Genomic DNA, 17,399 nt, shown 5'->3' on the forward strand with positions numbered 1-17,399 from the left:
CTGCGTATTACGATTCAGGAGAATCATAATAAATCGTATTCTTCTCGTCGATAATACTCTGTTCTCTCCCTATACGCACTCACCGATCAAAGTTACAGATCCTCAGTCACACGTGTTGCTTTCTTGCAGATTAACTTCGTCCCGCGATTACCTTATGAACAGTGACGATCAACTTTGCGTTTGGCTCGTTCTTTTCGCTCCTCGCCTCAAGGAAAATGGAAACGTACCGTCGGCAGATCTCGTGCGGAACAAGACCGAAACGACGACTGACAATTCACTCTGTATGTACATATTGAACTCAAGTAAATGGCAGTTTCTACGTAGAACGCGATGAAATCACGATCAGGTAGCCCGTTGACGACGATTCACAGTTTGTTCAGCTGCTCAGGTGAAATTTGCGACTCGTCCTCCAATTATTCCAAGAATTCTTTAATTTTGAAAATCGTGTGGAATCACTAACTCGGTCTTATGAAAATTTCGTCGGACGTAAAGGGTTAAATACCACCATTGTGCCAGCGTCGGCTGTAAAGGGTTGAAACATTACTGTGGGTTCGAATTTAGATATGTTCCGTCAAATTGTGACAATATTGATTATTTATCAAGACTAGAATAAGAAAGCATGTGTGCAATTTGATTTTCACTCGTGCAATTAGTCGAAATGCTGTATTCAAGTAAATCTACGTAGTTTCAATCAGTTAGCAATTTGCTATTTACAGTCAGTCGCATACATATTCGTATATCTATTAAAGAAATCTGTCTAAAGTAAACGATAGGTTTGATATTTTCAAATAAATGTTTCATTATAAATATATACATGAATAAACTTTACACTTGTATGTATCAATAATGGAATACTTTAAAAATATCAAACCTATCATTTAATTTAGACGGATTTCTTTAATAGATATAAAAGGTACGAATATTTATGGGACTGACTGTATACTATTTTCTTTCGTCGTTGCACTAAATCCTATAATTGTCATATTTGTGCGCGAATTAAAGAAACAAGCCCACTGTGTAATCTAGTAGTCGAGCACGAGTTAATTTGTGTATAAAAACATTTTATGATAAGGACAAGGTGTTCATTACTCGCAGGATCACCTGGAATTGGTAGTACGCCATAGCGAAAATGTTGTCGAATATAAAAAGTTAAATGTGGTACTATCTGTTTCGTAAAATATCGTGTGATCTTCAAACGAGTCGAAAGAACTATAAAATTTGTCAAAATTCTAAACTCGTAGATGTACCATTGACTGGTATAAAATAAATTATGCGAAGTATCAATAGAATAACGGAGTCCTCGACAGCTGAGTCACTGTATGTTATACAGATAACAATTGCAAGGTATGTGCATAACTTTGATGGAAATTGGCTAGAATACATTGCAACTAAACTGTGATTTCTTTGCTAATAGTCGTGAATTGCTAGTTAACTGCACCAGTTTCAGAGATGACAGACAACCATACGATTCTATCCATTCCTATGTGAATGGCAGCTTACAGAAAAAAAGAAGAACTTAAAAATTATTCGATCAAAGGGGGCTTCCATTCGAAGTAACAGTGGCTAATCAGTCGTCGTTAGCGTTTCGTCTTGCTGGACGCTATAGCAAACGTGTTCCTCGGTCGAACGGGGTCTGTTATTCTGTTTCATACATACACGCACAGGTTATTCTAGATTTAATCGTATTTTGTCGATAAAATTGACTTTCTTCGTCGCTACAGTACACGAGATAACCCTAACTCGCGACCACTGTGTAACTCGAAGGAATTTCCCTCCGAGCTGAGACTCTCGTGGCCGTTGGGTCATGTTCGACGAGCCGAAGATGCGTTTGCAGTGGTCTACTTCCCTCTGGTACATCGTTCGATCGTTGGGCAATCGGTACATCGAGGGTCTACTAAATTCACCTAAGCTCTTCGATGGTAGAATCGCGTAGGTTCTTTCTACACTAGCTTACAAAGTCCTCGTGAAAATCGAGGGAGTCCGCGGAGGACCTTCTAACTGGTCGAGCCGACAGTACCAGAACGCGTAAAGACGTTCCATATTGCGACGACGGAAGGGAGTTTATCTTGGAAATTTACTCAACGATCGTAATCGATTGGTATCTTCCTATGGTTATTCGATTAATTGTGCCCGGTCGAATCGAAAGTTTCGATTTTAGAAAGGTTTCGATTAGCTTGAAAATAACAAGCACCGATTGCATTACTATCCTGATCGTCAACGTCGTTAGCGGGAACGTCTTCTGTCTGACACTTTCAGCCCGGTCTACCTAAATAGTACATCGATCTGACGAATACCGTTTCATCGACGACGAACAACATAAACGAAGAAAGAAACGTTCATCTATCGAAAAGCACCAACATTCTTTCCTTCTCTTAAAGACAACGCGCTAGATTCGCAAAAAGCCACGCAAAATGAGCATCATCGTCGTCTCGACTCCACTTTAACCATGTGACTAAAACTTTCCTTTACACGTCTACTTGCAGTAACGTACTTATCGTTAATTGTACCTATGAATATCTTATACATAACTTATGTACTTACATCTACTTATGAACATACATATATGAATATACATATGCATTTATATATAATTATACACATAATCATATATATGTATATGTATATATATGAATTTTCTTTGTATACCATACATAACATTAGCGAACGTACAATATTCTATAGAATATATTCAACACTTTTTTTCCTTATATAATATCATGTATATATGTATGATATGTATTATATATTTATGTATATATATTACTGTATATATAATATCATACATATATACTATAATAGAATTCGTAGCGATATCCACGCACAATTTCTCTTCGTAAATATTTTAATTACGTACAATAATATTTGTTGTCCTTCATTTTATATTCATGTATCTATATATATATATAGATAGATATATATATAGATGTATGTATATGTAGATATAATATATTTTTATTTATATTTATTTATATGTATATATGTATAGTGTGCGCTTGAAAGCACACGAGGTTACTTTTACAGAGAATAGAGATCGTGTGTGCACGGCGAACGTCGGCGAGTCCTCATTCTTTTCGTCGGCCAAGAAAAAAAGCATCGTTCTCCCTTCTGACCTTTTAGCTCGTAACTGTTCATTGCCGCGCGTGTATGTGCAATCGTGTGCGCAAGATTATTTTCAGAAATGTACAGAAAATTCGTGCCTCCGTTTTTTAACTGGCTCAGCCATGCTAGATCTCGTTCTCCGACGGTGATTCTCAAAAATCGAACGAATGTGGGACCAGAGGGAACGGCGAAAAAGTGAAAAAGAAGAAACGGAATCGCCGATCGTCGATGACACCGATTTCATCGTCGGACGATCGCGCACGCATTGGGACTATCGGAGATCTGAAGCGTGTCGTACACCTTGCGAGTTACCGCGACCAGAGATGGTCAAAAATTTTATTCGAATGACAAATTACAAATAAGGACGCTACTAAGTGATTCATCCTAGGTGAACGTAAGTTCTCATTCGATGATTGCAATTTCAATTCTAAATTTTCTTCGACGAGTGACGGATCGGATGTTGTTTACATATCAATCGTTATTCGAAATTTGTATCCGAATGAAATCTTTGTCCATTTGTGGGCCCGGGTTTGCTGCGAGCATGTTCATTGGAACGAGCGTCATCTTCCAGCCCAGTCCTGGCCACCTTTCAAATAACATTATTTGAAATACAATTTCGAGTAAGATGTCTTTTTTTGATTAATTTTTACATATTATTGTACGTAATCTGTTTTCGATCTGTATCTTTAAATAACAATATTTTCATATGTGAACTAGCAAAGAAAAATAAGTTGAGGTTGTTTAATAAATGAAATCATGATCATTAAAAAAAAAAAGAAAAGAAATTAATATAATAAATACAATTCAGTCTACGTACGGATTTATAATTTCGATTAATCGATACACTAATAATTTATATAAATTTAAATTGTGCATAAATTTAGGTAGAAGCGTAAATAACGATCCGTCATGTAAACGACAACACTATTATGTCAAATCTCACTTGAAACATTCGTTTTCTCGAATAATGAAAGAAGTAAATTACTTGAAATTTCTATTATTTCAAGGAAATTGATATTTCAATTACTTCTAATTAACGTTGCAGGAAATAAAAGACTGAAACGTTATTTTAAATAGTGGCTGTTTATTTTAATTTCAAATGAAACGTGCCCAGGACTATTAGGACCACTGTTGCGTAGCTAGTCGCAATGAAGTTTGGAGAGGACAAGGTGAAACCGACGCGAGGAGAAGCTGATCGATGTACCCTGACGATTGAGAGAAATCGAAGGAACGTTGCCTGCTTTTCAGTCGCTTCTGCGTCATCGAACAACGACGAGGAGACCCGAAGCTGACTTAGATGCGGATTTTGCGGTCGGAGGTCGCAAAAAGAATTTCTGATAGGTATAATACGAAGAAAAACTTTTGAGCTCGAGTGTAGAAAAGGCAATTTTTAATGCAACATGATTTCTTTACTGGCGCAGAAATTTGAATTTAACATTGCTCGAATACAGTTTTTCCGTTAATCAGGTAATTTCGTAAGTCATCGCGTATTTGACTGAATCACAGATCTAATCGCAGATCTTTTTATTAAAATATTTCGACAAAAGCAAACGTCATTATTACGAAATTATTGTTCTACTAATTATCTATATGAATTGTCTAGAAATTTTTACACGAACTTAAAAGATCTAACAGCGAACTACATATGTTAAGAATATAAGAAACGTAGAAAGAAGTCTGAGAGTAAAAGCGGAAGTTGCTGACAAATTGACGATAGTATTTATCGAAAAATTGAAAAAAGTTTTTGAAAATGGAAATCATGATGCGAAACGAGCACGTTGAAAGTAACATTGGACGAGTTTCTAAAAATAAACTAATAGATTTTTGTAGAATCGCTATTGTGATTCTCCTCGTCGAGAGATGCCATATACTGCAACGTTCGTGTTGGTAATGTGACAGGAAAAGTAAGAAACGCTTAGGCGATTTCGTAGAACGCGGAAGGAGGCTGCGATTCTCGATGCTTCGTCCTTCGAAAAGCGGGAACGAAGATGTCAGGTAATGAGAAATGGCGAAATATGCGCGGGTATTTTTCTCCAATCCTGTTTCGACCAGCCTGGTAAGCAAAACTACAGGCGTCGAAGAGACGACGCTCGCTCCACGATGTTGATCGCGCTCATGGCGCCATTCTCGCATCGCAGTCGCACAGATGTAGATCCTTGAAGTACGTTTGATGGTATGATACGTATCGTGGTCGTGGTATGGTACAATTATCTCTACACCTTATCACAAGAACTCGATCCTCCTGCTCGTCCTCGACACTTTGGGACTTCTGTAACATAGGAAAATAAGAATACGTAAGTCCTAGAATTCCTCTCTACACTTGTAAATATTGGTATCGTAGATATTATCATAATTTAAAATTTCGATGCACAATTACATCACGGATATCTTTAAAAATAATCGAACTCCGTAAGCGTGCACTTCTGATACTGGTAAATGTTATCGTTCGAAACTGTCTCACTGTAATCTTTTGAATGTTTTTTAATATACTAATTAATATAAGTACAATTTTGAATTACTTTTTAAGTTATATAAAGACATAGGTGTATGGGAAGGATTAAAATTACACAAATGGTCTAAGAATACGTTTAATTAAATTTAATACTTTCCATGTTCGGGAATATTACAAATAACTTATCAAACGGGTTATTAATTGAAAGTATATCTTGCAATTTGTTGTAATAACTAACAATTAATTTTTGACAATAGTTAAATTATTTATTGACAATATTTGTTGAAGCAATTGTAGCGAATATGATTTTACTGTAATATTAATGTTTCGCGGATTATTTTCTCGATGGGCTCAACGAGCCTTCAAATCGACCGTAACGCTTTTATTGTTCACCCTTCCCCACCCTCTATTCATCAACAAGGGGGTCGTGAGTCCCGTGACTGCTGCACGTATACGAAAGGGGAGGACGCATTCTTTGATGATCCCTTGGTCAGGATACATCTCGCAATCGCGCGTCCGTGTCTTGTATCCATCCTATATATTTCTGTGTCTAATTACTAAGGTTTCCTTGATTCTCGAAGCTAGCTATTGCGTTGAACGAAGACATTGCTTCCGCCGTGGGAACTTTAGTTCTAAGTCGCGTTAGATGTAAGTTAGTTTAAATTAAGTTAGTTTTAAGGCCCGCGTGTCCTCTATCAAATAATTATTAATCAACTTCTTTTGTTTATTCTTAGGTTCACGTTGGGCTCGTAACTTCATTCTCTACTTCTGTCACTATTGCTTTATGTGATAACCAAGTGACCAATCGTGTGACTGAACTGAAAGGTCGGTTGCCGTCCTCTAGTGCGTCTTATTCAAGGAAAAGACACACATCGGCCGCAGAAGTGTGCGTGGCCACGCACCCTTTGTGGCAGCCTCCGGATCAGAACTCTCTCCTGTAAGACATACTTGTTGGCGAAGTAATAGACTCCTGGCAAGCGGTGCAGTGAAGCCAAAAGAGTAGTAAGTCGGCGTAAGTCGGGTTCGGTATTAGCTCTGTCAACGGGATGCAAGGAGTAGAGGACTGATACGGAGGCGTCGATCGTTTTTCTTTCGAATTGGGCCCGCCTAGAGGAAACGGGACTGACTCAGTAAGTCCAGTTGCATGGTCGCGTCGTGTCGCGATTTCCATTTAGCTTCACCCCTTTTAGTCAAAATAATTGCTTGGCAGAGTCAGACTTAGATTTTTGAAATCAAAGGAAGTTTGTTTCCTTTGATATCCATGGTTTCGTATTTAGTATTAAGCTCGATTGTATAATCTATGTAGAGGAAGATCGAAGGAACTCTGATTTCTTCTATTATTCTCGTGGTGAGACCTGGTAATCGGTATTATTCGAGACGAACAGTACTTCGTCACGAGTAATAGCGAATTAATCGGCTACGAAATAATAATAACATCTTCAGATATAAGAATAAATGCTACATTACAAAATTATAAGAAAGATCGTAAGAAAAAGAAAGTGTTCTTTGTATACTATGTAAAAACCTTGAAGATTAGTGATTGGAAAAGAGATATGTAAATAATCTAGATAATGTATAACCTAACATTGAAATATTATTGTGGTTTTATAATTAATTCCTCTATGTGGATTTATAATTAAATATATCACAGGTCGATTAAGATGACCACTTTAGTTAGTTAGTTTCCGAAATATCAAAGAAATATATCCAAGACGAAATTAGAAAGATAAATGGTGCAACGGTGACAAATATGTCTAAAATAATCGACATGTGGTTTTAAAATAAACTGAATTCGCAATAATATATGACACTAAATATAGTTATCGCGCGAAAAGTTTCCAAGTCTATTTAATCGATTAAAACAGCATCTACCACTTAACACAACAAAGTAAACAAAATGTAAATAAGCTGCACGCAGTTGCACTCACTTTAGAATTCTATTTTTAACGTGTAAATATTCTAGCAGCGCTCCGTCGTCAATCCGCTTAGAAATTAAATTTCAAACTTTATTCAAACATAACGGGTAACTGGCTGGAAAATACTGCGAAAATCAGCACTTCAATTCATACCGATTCGAACACGTGATCCATTATAAAAAATTGCTCCTGTCGTGTGTGTATCCAAGAACAATTCGACCTGGAAGAAGTTTCAACACTCAACTTCTTTACTCTTGATATTGGAAAGTTTCGCTACTGAAAACCATTCTCCTAAGATCAAAATCTCTCTTTCCTGGATCCATCCGTGATCGCTGACGAACGGTAACATGGAAAGATAGTTTCGTAAATTGATTAAAAAACGAATCGAAACTTTACAACGTTGAAAGGATTCTGAAGAAAAGTGTGAAAGTATGAATGAAAGTGCGACAGCGTTATTCGGAACGAAGAACCATTTAAATATTAAACAAGTATTTCAATTTTGAACTAGCACTAGAATAAATATAGAGCAAAAATTTAATTTTATATTATTCTGTAGAATCTTTAAGGAGTAAAAATATTAGTAACGGATGAGATGATAAGTTCTTGTGCTTTTCAAGTACATTGTATTTAGGTTGTAAAATATTCACCATCTGCATAATGGACATTGTTGTATATGATCCAACATAAAATTAATTTATCGATATCGCTTCAGTAAAAATCAGTTAGATTATTCTTTATAAGTACATACTAGATTTAAGATGTCCAAGTCGTTGAGGTTTCGAATCTTCAAAAAGTTGTTTCAATTTCAAAGTAAATGCTATCATTCTTGTTGGTAAATTGCATATAATGTTCTTCCTTATCAAATTCCACGAAAGGATTGTGTAGAGTACAAAACATCTTTATTGTAATTTTTTAATTAAAAAATATCCATATACTTGGCCAAACCGACTTCGACGACTAACGAATGACTGAATATAAATAGCTGTTACGGACCTTGCACCATGAACTGCTGGCACTATGTTGACTTATGCATCACATTGTAATAAAAGTTTGTCCGAGGAAATGTGCAGAAACTTATTAAATGAACTGATATACTGAATACAAAACATTTCTTCTAAATTTCAAATTACACTAATTATTCCAAATTGTGTGTAAATCTGATCTGGAAACAGATTTGCAATAAAATAGGTGCAATATATAGTATTGTACAATGTACAACATATAAATACTCAATGTACAATGCACAATGTACAATTTACAATTTACAATTTACAATTTACAATTTACAATTTACAATTTACAATATGCAATATACAATATATAATATACAATGTACAATATACAAATATACAAATCCAATTATTATCAGATTACTATAGGACTGAATGACAAAGACTACGCGACGGTCAAATTGATTATTATCAGAATAAGGAAGACAAAGATGAACTTAATTCATCAAGTTCCAATAATAAAACTTGCGAAGGAATTATTCGTGATGAACCCTTAATTATAAGATAGGATCGTAGTCGAACACGTTTAATACAAACTGAAGTACACAAAGACCAAAAAGGATACATAATTAATTTTGTTAGATTAAAAAAAAGATGCTCCAAAGGACAATTTGAAAATACGAGTTCTAATGCTTTTAGAATTGTCAAAACTATTGAATGTCACTCTAATGGTCATCTCGAAACGTTTGCAATGTAATAAATTCATAAAGAAGGGATATAGCTGCCACATAAGTTTCCAGAAAATCGCATGTTGCTAAAAACGTAAAACAAACACTTCTAAAACTAAAGTGAGAAATCCTCTTGCATCCAGTCTACTCTCCAGACTTGCCATCGGATTACCATCTCATTTGGTCGATGCAACGCGCATTTACAGACATACACTTCTCTAGTCATAAATAAGTCGAAAAAATGGATGGATAAATTAATTGACTTAGAAAATACCGCGTTTTACCATTGACAGCCCTTCTGCCGGAGAGACGGGACAAAATAGCACAAAATGGAGGAAATTACTTTGATTAAGGTTCCGTTCATTTGCCCTTCGAAATAAATAAATTTTAATGAGGAATTAAGTTAGCCACCTAATATGCCTATTGGTATCGGAACGAGTCCGCATCGCGACGAACGTCGACGTTCACGACAGACGTCGCGGAAGCATAAAAGAACGAGGAAAGGACACGTTTTGGAGAACGTGTTCGACGTATGTCGCGGACGTCGTTTCGCATTGGTAGCCTGCCAAAGCGGGGCGGCGATTGGTCGTCGTTGGGCAAAGTGGATCAGCCGGTCGCATAAAACTCGTCCCGCTGGAAAAATCCTGAAACGGTGCGGCGCGGCCCGACGTCGCTTGACCGGTAAATATTGCCCGGTGCGCCCGTGGACACTTTTTCTTTGCTGTCTTGCCGCGTTCCCGTCCTCATAAACAAAGTAATGACGTGCCAATGCGAAACCCAATTCCCGGATTTCGGCTCTCCCGAGGTGGTATCCGTGCACGTGTGCGCGCGCTCACGTGCATGGACGAGAGCTTACGGAGATGGGGTTGAGGGAAACGGTAAAAGCCACTGCGACAACTGCCTCTGGCATCCATGTAAATCACGGCGACGACGTCGACGACGACGACGACGCGGAGGGACTCATCTCTCTTCCCACGCTCTTGTCGCTGGTGCTTCCTATCCTCCATCGTTTGTTTCTACGCTAAACAAAGCTACCGGTCGATCGTCCACTAGCCACTACCTGCTCGCTCCCCTTTCGCTAACTTTTCGATCGTCTTTTTGGCACTGGCTGGACACTACGAGGTGAGAACCGATGATCCATTAGTCCTTTCCGTGGCTGGAGGGTGGAAACCCCTTACGCGGTTTTCTCCTCCCCTTTAGCCGCCGTATTTGGTACGCAAGGGGACCATGTGTACTGCGCGACATCATTGGTGTTTGTATGGCAATGAAGACAGAGTAGAGACTACTACTTTACTCCTGGGAGTAGCTTCCGACAGGATTAAATGCATCTGCGCATGTTAAGAGTTTTCGAGAGCAGTGAAAGAATAAGCTCGAAAGCTGTTTATGTTTACCTTTTATTCGTTGTTAAACACGTTATTTATTTAAGTGAGAATTTTTAGTTCGCTGTTTTTCTTTCAACTATTATATGAGACCTTACGAAATTTTATCAGAGAATATAGGGAAACAGTTTATATAACTTTTTTGTGTAATTGATTTCTAAATTTGTTTCAAACATTTTTAAAAGAGGGAAGTAGAGAATATGTAGAGGAAAAATGGAAGAATTATAAGATGTGATCGTTGTTCATGAATCGATTTTGTTCAATGTTCAAAGAACAAAATAAAATATATTCAATGAATCTCATTAAAGAAAAGCATTTCAGTCCTTCCACCTTGTTCTTTTCGAAAGGTCAAAGTAATACTAAAATTTTAACCATAGCTGCGCTAGATCAAGATATTCGTAAAGGTGATAAAATAGTGCTACAGGAGTTTTATTTCCCGCGATTATCGCTGTATCGGTAGTAAATGTTATTATCGTATTACGATCGATATATTAAAAATAATTAGAACGTTAGGGTATACCAGAGAGAACTTTACTATATTTACAAATTCACAAGAAAATAACTTTCCTGAAACTGAGCTACTTCAGGAAGTACATTTTTGAGTTTATGTGGAAGTCCCCGGGTAACGGTTCTACTCCAAGACCTTTTTTAACAATTTTTTTTTATCGTGGTAGTAGAGAAAACCTTTGAAAAGACACCCCGTGGATGTTGTTCAAATGTTTACTGACTAAAAGCCTCACACCTACAGCTCCCCGTTGGCGGAACTTTACCGTAGGTAATATATCGCCCATCTACTCAAAGATGTGACTAACGTCAAGAATTCTAATTTAACGTGACTATTAGGTATACAAATAAGTTCGGTGCCTTTATACATATTCAGCTGTAATTACATTTCAAATTGAAATTTTTTGTACCTTAAGGTATTAGCTTCACGCTACTAAATATTTAGCACCATGACGTTTCAGAAAATGCACATTAGACATTGTATTTTTTTTTGCACTTGAGTTGAGGAAAAATGCTGCTGAGGCTACAAAAATGATTCTCATTCATGCGACATATTCTTCAGATATGGCCCTCTCAGATTACCATCTTCTTCGGTCGCTATAACACCACTTAGTTGATTCCCATTTCAAATCTTTCGAAGAAGTCGAAAAAACCAGTAATGAGTTTATTAAATCAAAACCACCATCTTTTTATAGAAACGGAATCCGCCAACTACCCGAAAAGTGGAAGAAGTGTGTAGAAAGTAATGGTGATTACTTTGAAACATAACGTGTATTCCTTTTTCTTATAAATAAACATCGAATATATGATAAAAAGGCACCAAACTTATTTATATATCTAATAATTTTCTTATCCAACCCTTGATTATCAAGCTTAGACAATACTGTTCCTTTTCAAAATCATACTTTGAAGTCTAACATCTTCCTCTCTCTTCTTGTAATACACTCTTCGGCTGGCAAAGAACAGCGGTAAATCGAATGGGTGACGAGTGGGAACATTTTCACGAAGGTGCGCAGCACGATGAAAACGACGAGATACGTGGAGTGGTTTTGACATGAGATGCATTATGAGCGATTACTCCTGTTGCTCGTGTTGAGTTGTTCCTTTGTTCGTAGCGTAATGCGTTATTAAAGTGTTATTTCGAGAAGTCTAATGCGAAGTTCGCACAAATTGCTTGTGTATTGCGACGTGCGACGGTAATCTTCATTCGAGTGTCCTTGGATAAAGCAGTGTTCTGCGTGAACAATTTTAAAACGCACGTTCTAACCGAGGTTAGAATTTTGATACTTCCCACGATATTTTTCTCAGAAATGAAGAACTTAGTAGGTCGAGTAATTTTAACTGTTTAAAATTCATCCAGCCTAGCAAATTGAAGGAAGAGTCGATGACCTGAGGGTGACAACAATTTGTACTAATGTACTTTCTTTGAAGATTAAAACATATCTTATAGGTTTTAAAAATTCTGTCAGTCTAGCAAATCAAACCAAGAGTCCTGTGAAGATAATGGACAACTTTATATACTATAAATAATACGTATACAGGATATATATCTCCTAATTCCTTGAAGCACACGATTAATAATAACAGTGACTAATCACACACATTTTTTTATTATATTAGTAGGACCACAAAGTAATGTCATTTTTCCGAATGTCGATACTTGTTTATTACTTATCAGCTCACTGTGTATCAATTGATTTTTACAATTTGCACACTAGATGGTAGAAGATTGTTACATAATTGATTAAAAATAAAAACATATTATAAATTTATTTGTTTGAATTTTAATTTCGCTCTGGGCCTCCTAATAAAAAGATTTACTTACTCGTAATCAATCAATCCTATAATTCCACCATGTATAAGAAGCTAAACAAAAGCTGGGACAGGTTTGAAGCCATCAAACCTGCCAGAGTTAACCGTGCTATAAAATTTGTTACAGGTGGACTTACATATCGAAGCAGTGAATGAAGATCTGGGTAGACTTGCAGCTAACACTTCGCATAGCTAGTCATTCATACATACACAAAAGCTCGCGCCACTCTTCACGCGCCAGGATGAAAGATCGAGCGTCGATGGTAAAACGTGCTTCCACGGAATGGCTAATGGATTTCGCACTCTGATTTCACCTTTTGCTCCATCGTCCACTTATACCCATGGACTCTTTTCACGTCTTTGTTCATGCGTGAGTGTGAAGCGATACATAATTGAAGCATCGCGAACGGACTCTCCAACTGCACCTTCGAACACTACACGATTGCATTTATCGCCTTCTATAACTGGACGAATCTGATCCAATAAAACTTCTGTACTTTTAATCGTCTAAGAAGGATCTTATCATCGTAAAAAAACTGTTTGGCTTATACATAAACGGTTGAGACCTAAGGAGTATAATTTAATTGTTCGGAGTTAGGTAGGTTAAACACTGCTACACGTTTTGCTTAGCTTTTTAAACATGCTGGGATATTTATATAAATTTATTGTGAGAATGTAAATCATTTTATAATAATAAAATGTGTTATTTAATATTTTGTACTAATTTTGAAGCTGATTTGTTAGTCTGACTGAATTTTTAACAACTACAAGTTAACTTTTATTCTTTGAAGAAAGTATAGTAGTACAATAGTTAGATTGCCCTTAGCTCGCGAAATTATTAACTCAAGTACCACTTAAGTTACTTTGTTCTTCACTTTTAAACAATGTATCGTAGTCAGTACCAGAATTGTAACCACGGTTAGAGAATATGTTTCCATCAGGTTTGCTCAATATTAATTCAAGGCGAGTGCGTTGTGCAAGCTTTGCAGATTAATTGCGAAAATATTTTCAGTTACCGATGCTATTGAAAGCAAATAAAGTTTCGAGTAATTTTTGAATTCAATCCAGTTTAAAGTTGAATAATATCAAATATATAACTTTTCTATTATACAAGTAAATGATCGTACCAAACATTAAACTTATATGTCTAGTAGTTTTTTTCAAGAAGGATAAGTCCTTAATAATACCTAGTTTTGGAAGCTCCGGACTATTCATCTCACTTTAGCTGGGTTTGTGGAAATCGAAAAGCAAATCGATTCTACTATCAGTCTTTTTCTTCTTCTTCTTCTTCTTGCAGACTTAAGAAACAGGCAAACGAATTCAGCGCAATATTTCTTCGTTGTGGATGGGATAAACGTATTACTTTATCGTTAATTTGCGATCCATTAGTTTCTTAAAATGCACTTCTTAAAAGGCAACGAAATTGGTCCGAATGACGAAAATCGAATATCCGATTTTTCTTCATAAAGTATAATTTTAGTTTTGCAATTATAGACGCAGCTTCGAAGTTCTAATTTAAAGACTGAAACGTATTTTTACTTAGTTAGAATGTAGTAGTTCCATTGGTATACGCGCTCTATCGTAAGTAACAAATATTAGGTTGATGGATACGAAATGTTGTTTTTCAGTGTTTTAATCACCCAGGCCAATAACATCCATTTTAGTCTACTCTGTCATCGATTGACTGTAATCATATTACAGAGGAAGAAATATAGTGTAAGGCACACACATTCAAATACTAAAGATGTTTAGAATAGAAACATTAGAATCTTATTATCGACAATTATAAATACTTGGAATGATCGCGAGATTCTTTATATGAGTATAAACATGCAAAGATGGCGGTGAAAATGGCTAAAAACAAAAAGTTAGATTTTGAAGAATGTTACGTGAATGTTACGATAATTCAACGCTGATTTCAAAAATTCAAAGCTGGTAACTTTTTATTGGAAACTTAACTTTTTCATCGTCATTTTCTATCCTCTGATCGTATAATTAATGTAGAATCTTATTGCAATTACAATTAATTAAATGTACAACGTTTTATTAAAAATATTTTATATCGTGAGAGTATAAACGTCATTTCATATCCACCAAACTAATAGTATTATTAATATAACAATTATTATTCTTATTCTTATTATATGTATCCTTGAAAGAAGGAAAAATGCAAGTAGGTCAATTGTCGTAAATATTTTAGCATTTCTTACGAACAACGTATAACAAGAGCATACCGAGTTGTTTGTACCAATATAGGTTCGCATATATAATCGCATTCAATTCCATTCAGCCACGATTTTACAGTTCGTGGGGTTGATTATTTTTCAGCAAATTTATTTCCATCCGTCGTCCTGATTGCAGTAGAATGCCAATTCCGTCCACATAGTCTTTTTAGCGATTCAAAACGACGCAATTAATCGTAACTGTATATAGGTCTTAGACGGTTGGGGAATGTTACTGTTTCGTTAACCTTTTCGCCGCGCAACTTGCGTGAGCGCGAATGCATTGTCGATGCGCAATACTTTCAGTGGCGGCGAGTATAATCGTACGGAGCATTCGTCGGTTTTTAGAATTCATTCAAAATAATTTAAAATGACTCATTTAGCTCGATATTTATTCTAGCATATATCTATAATAATAAACACATGTCTATGAAAGTAAAACTTTATTTATAAACTAGCGAGTATACTCGCGCAGAGCACCGAAAAGGTTAATACCGTTGTGCGTCACTAATGCAGTTTCCAGGTGGCGATTAGTCAACGCTTATTGCTTTTCAGAAGATTTATCAGATTCTTTCCACAGCTAATCCTCTTAAACATTGCAATGTTACCATTGTCTCTTCTAATAGACGATTTTCCTGTTTTAATAGAGAAATTATAGATATTTATATTTCGCGTAGCAGTACTGGTATTTCATGACAGCTCTCTTAATCATTCGAAACGGTTTCTACTGCGAACAACTACAGATGCCATAATTCAATTTTAATTCAGGTTTCCCCAATATTAATTCAAGGCGAATGCATTGTGCAAGCTTCGCAGATTAATTGCGAAAGTATTTTCAGTTACCGATGCTGCTGGAAGCAAATAAAGTCTCGAGTAATTTTTGAATTCGATCCAGTTTAAAGTTGTACGATATTATTTTTTGCTTTTGCATGATGTTATATCATTTGAAGACATATCAAAATTTTAGCAAGTTCCTGAATTATGTTTTCATTTAAATTTAAAAAATTCACATCAAAAGATGTATGTTGGATAAGAGACTGTATTAAAATTACAAAAATTTGATATCGTTTCTGTAAAACTGGGTTTGTCAATAATTGTTTTTTTTTTAAATGGTTTATAATTTCGGTTTTGATAGCATATCAACTTTTAGCAACTTCTTGAATTGCATTTTGATTTAAATTGAAAAAATTCACGTGAAAATCTGTGTGTTTCATAAGAAACTCTATTACAATTACGAAATTTTGATATCATGTATCATAAAATTTATGTGGTCAATTTGAATCGAAATAAGCTCATATGATTCGTATTTAATAAAGTGAAGTTTTGTTAAAATCCTTCATTAAATATATCCACGGAACACTACCTGATGCAAGTGTATTGAGTCGTACCAATGGATTTTCGTCTCTGAAAGTAAATAGAAATTCCAGGTCGCTCGTATCAGAGATTCAATTCGCAAAACACAACATGGTACCACGAGGATGATAAGCCGATGATTTCTCGATAAGCGGGATTTAATCCCCGCGTAAAGTACAGTAGCGTATCTCTTATCGGAGCGAGGTTACAGTCGCGTAATCCAACTTTCCGTAAAGTTCCATCGAGGAGTTATTAAGCCGAGCGCTGCGACGCAACGTTTCCAATACCGTAAAAGTGGTCGAATTTAATTTAAAAAATAGGTTCGCTCGTGTCGTATCGTCGTACAGAGCGCACAGTTTTTTATATTTGTAATTTCCATAGGAGGACGTCGTTTCTATCTATCACTGACACACCGGACAAAACGGGACCCCCTTCCCCAGACCCTTTTTAAAAAAAGAGAGAGAGAGAGAACAGAGAATCAGAGCTATCCTGCCGATGTATGATCTGTCTGCTGATATATGGCAGTAACGTGAGCAAAAATGCGAGGCCGATTGAATTACATTGAGTTACGTGTCGTTACGCGACGTACCTAACGGACGGAGAGCGTTGGTAAATTTATCGTACGACCTTTTGGTTACGTTTGATTTTGAAAAATCGTCGCTGCCCGAAATTACGATCCCACCCACGCTCCGCGCGTTTTGGCACGTGCGCATCGAGCATATTTATTTGCCCCACGTGTTCAGCCATAGGAACACTTTACGCCCCCTTTTCTTTCTCTCTCGCGCATGTTTCTCTGTTCCAGGGCTTCCCAACCTACGACACATTGCAAACCGGTAGGTCGTAGTACACAGCAACTTTATAAGGTAGGAAAGCCCTAAAGAAAGAAATTCTCAACCCTGTACACTTAAACATTAAAAAAAAAACTTTTTTTAAATTTTATGGCTACAACAGCTCGGATTTTGTTGGCTTTATCTACAAAGTACT

At 36.3% G+C, this 17,399-nt stretch overlaps 1 protein-coding gene across 1 annotated transcript in view; it reads right to left on the reverse strand.

The window, feature by feature from the left end:
* Positions 1-5,229: 5,229 nt before the first annotated feature.
* Positions 5,230-17,399, reverse strand: part of LOC128891386 (forkhead box protein O-like) — a 317,193-nt gene continuing 305,023 nt past the window's right edge. The window contains exon 8 of the transcript XR_008460832.1: positions 5,230-5,368. The gene's annotated coding sequence lies outside the window, so the exon portion shown is untranslated. The remainder of the gene's footprint in view (positions 5,369-17,399) is intronic.

This window comes from Hylaeus anthracinus, unplaced genomic scaffold (genome assembly GCF_026225885.1).
Source record: "Hylaeus anthracinus isolate JK02 unplaced genomic scaffold, UHH_iyHylAnth1.0_haploid 0, whole genome shotgun sequence".
Lineage (NCBI taxonomy): Eukaryota > Metazoa > Arthropoda > Insecta > Hymenoptera > Colletidae > Hylaeus > Hylaeus anthracinus.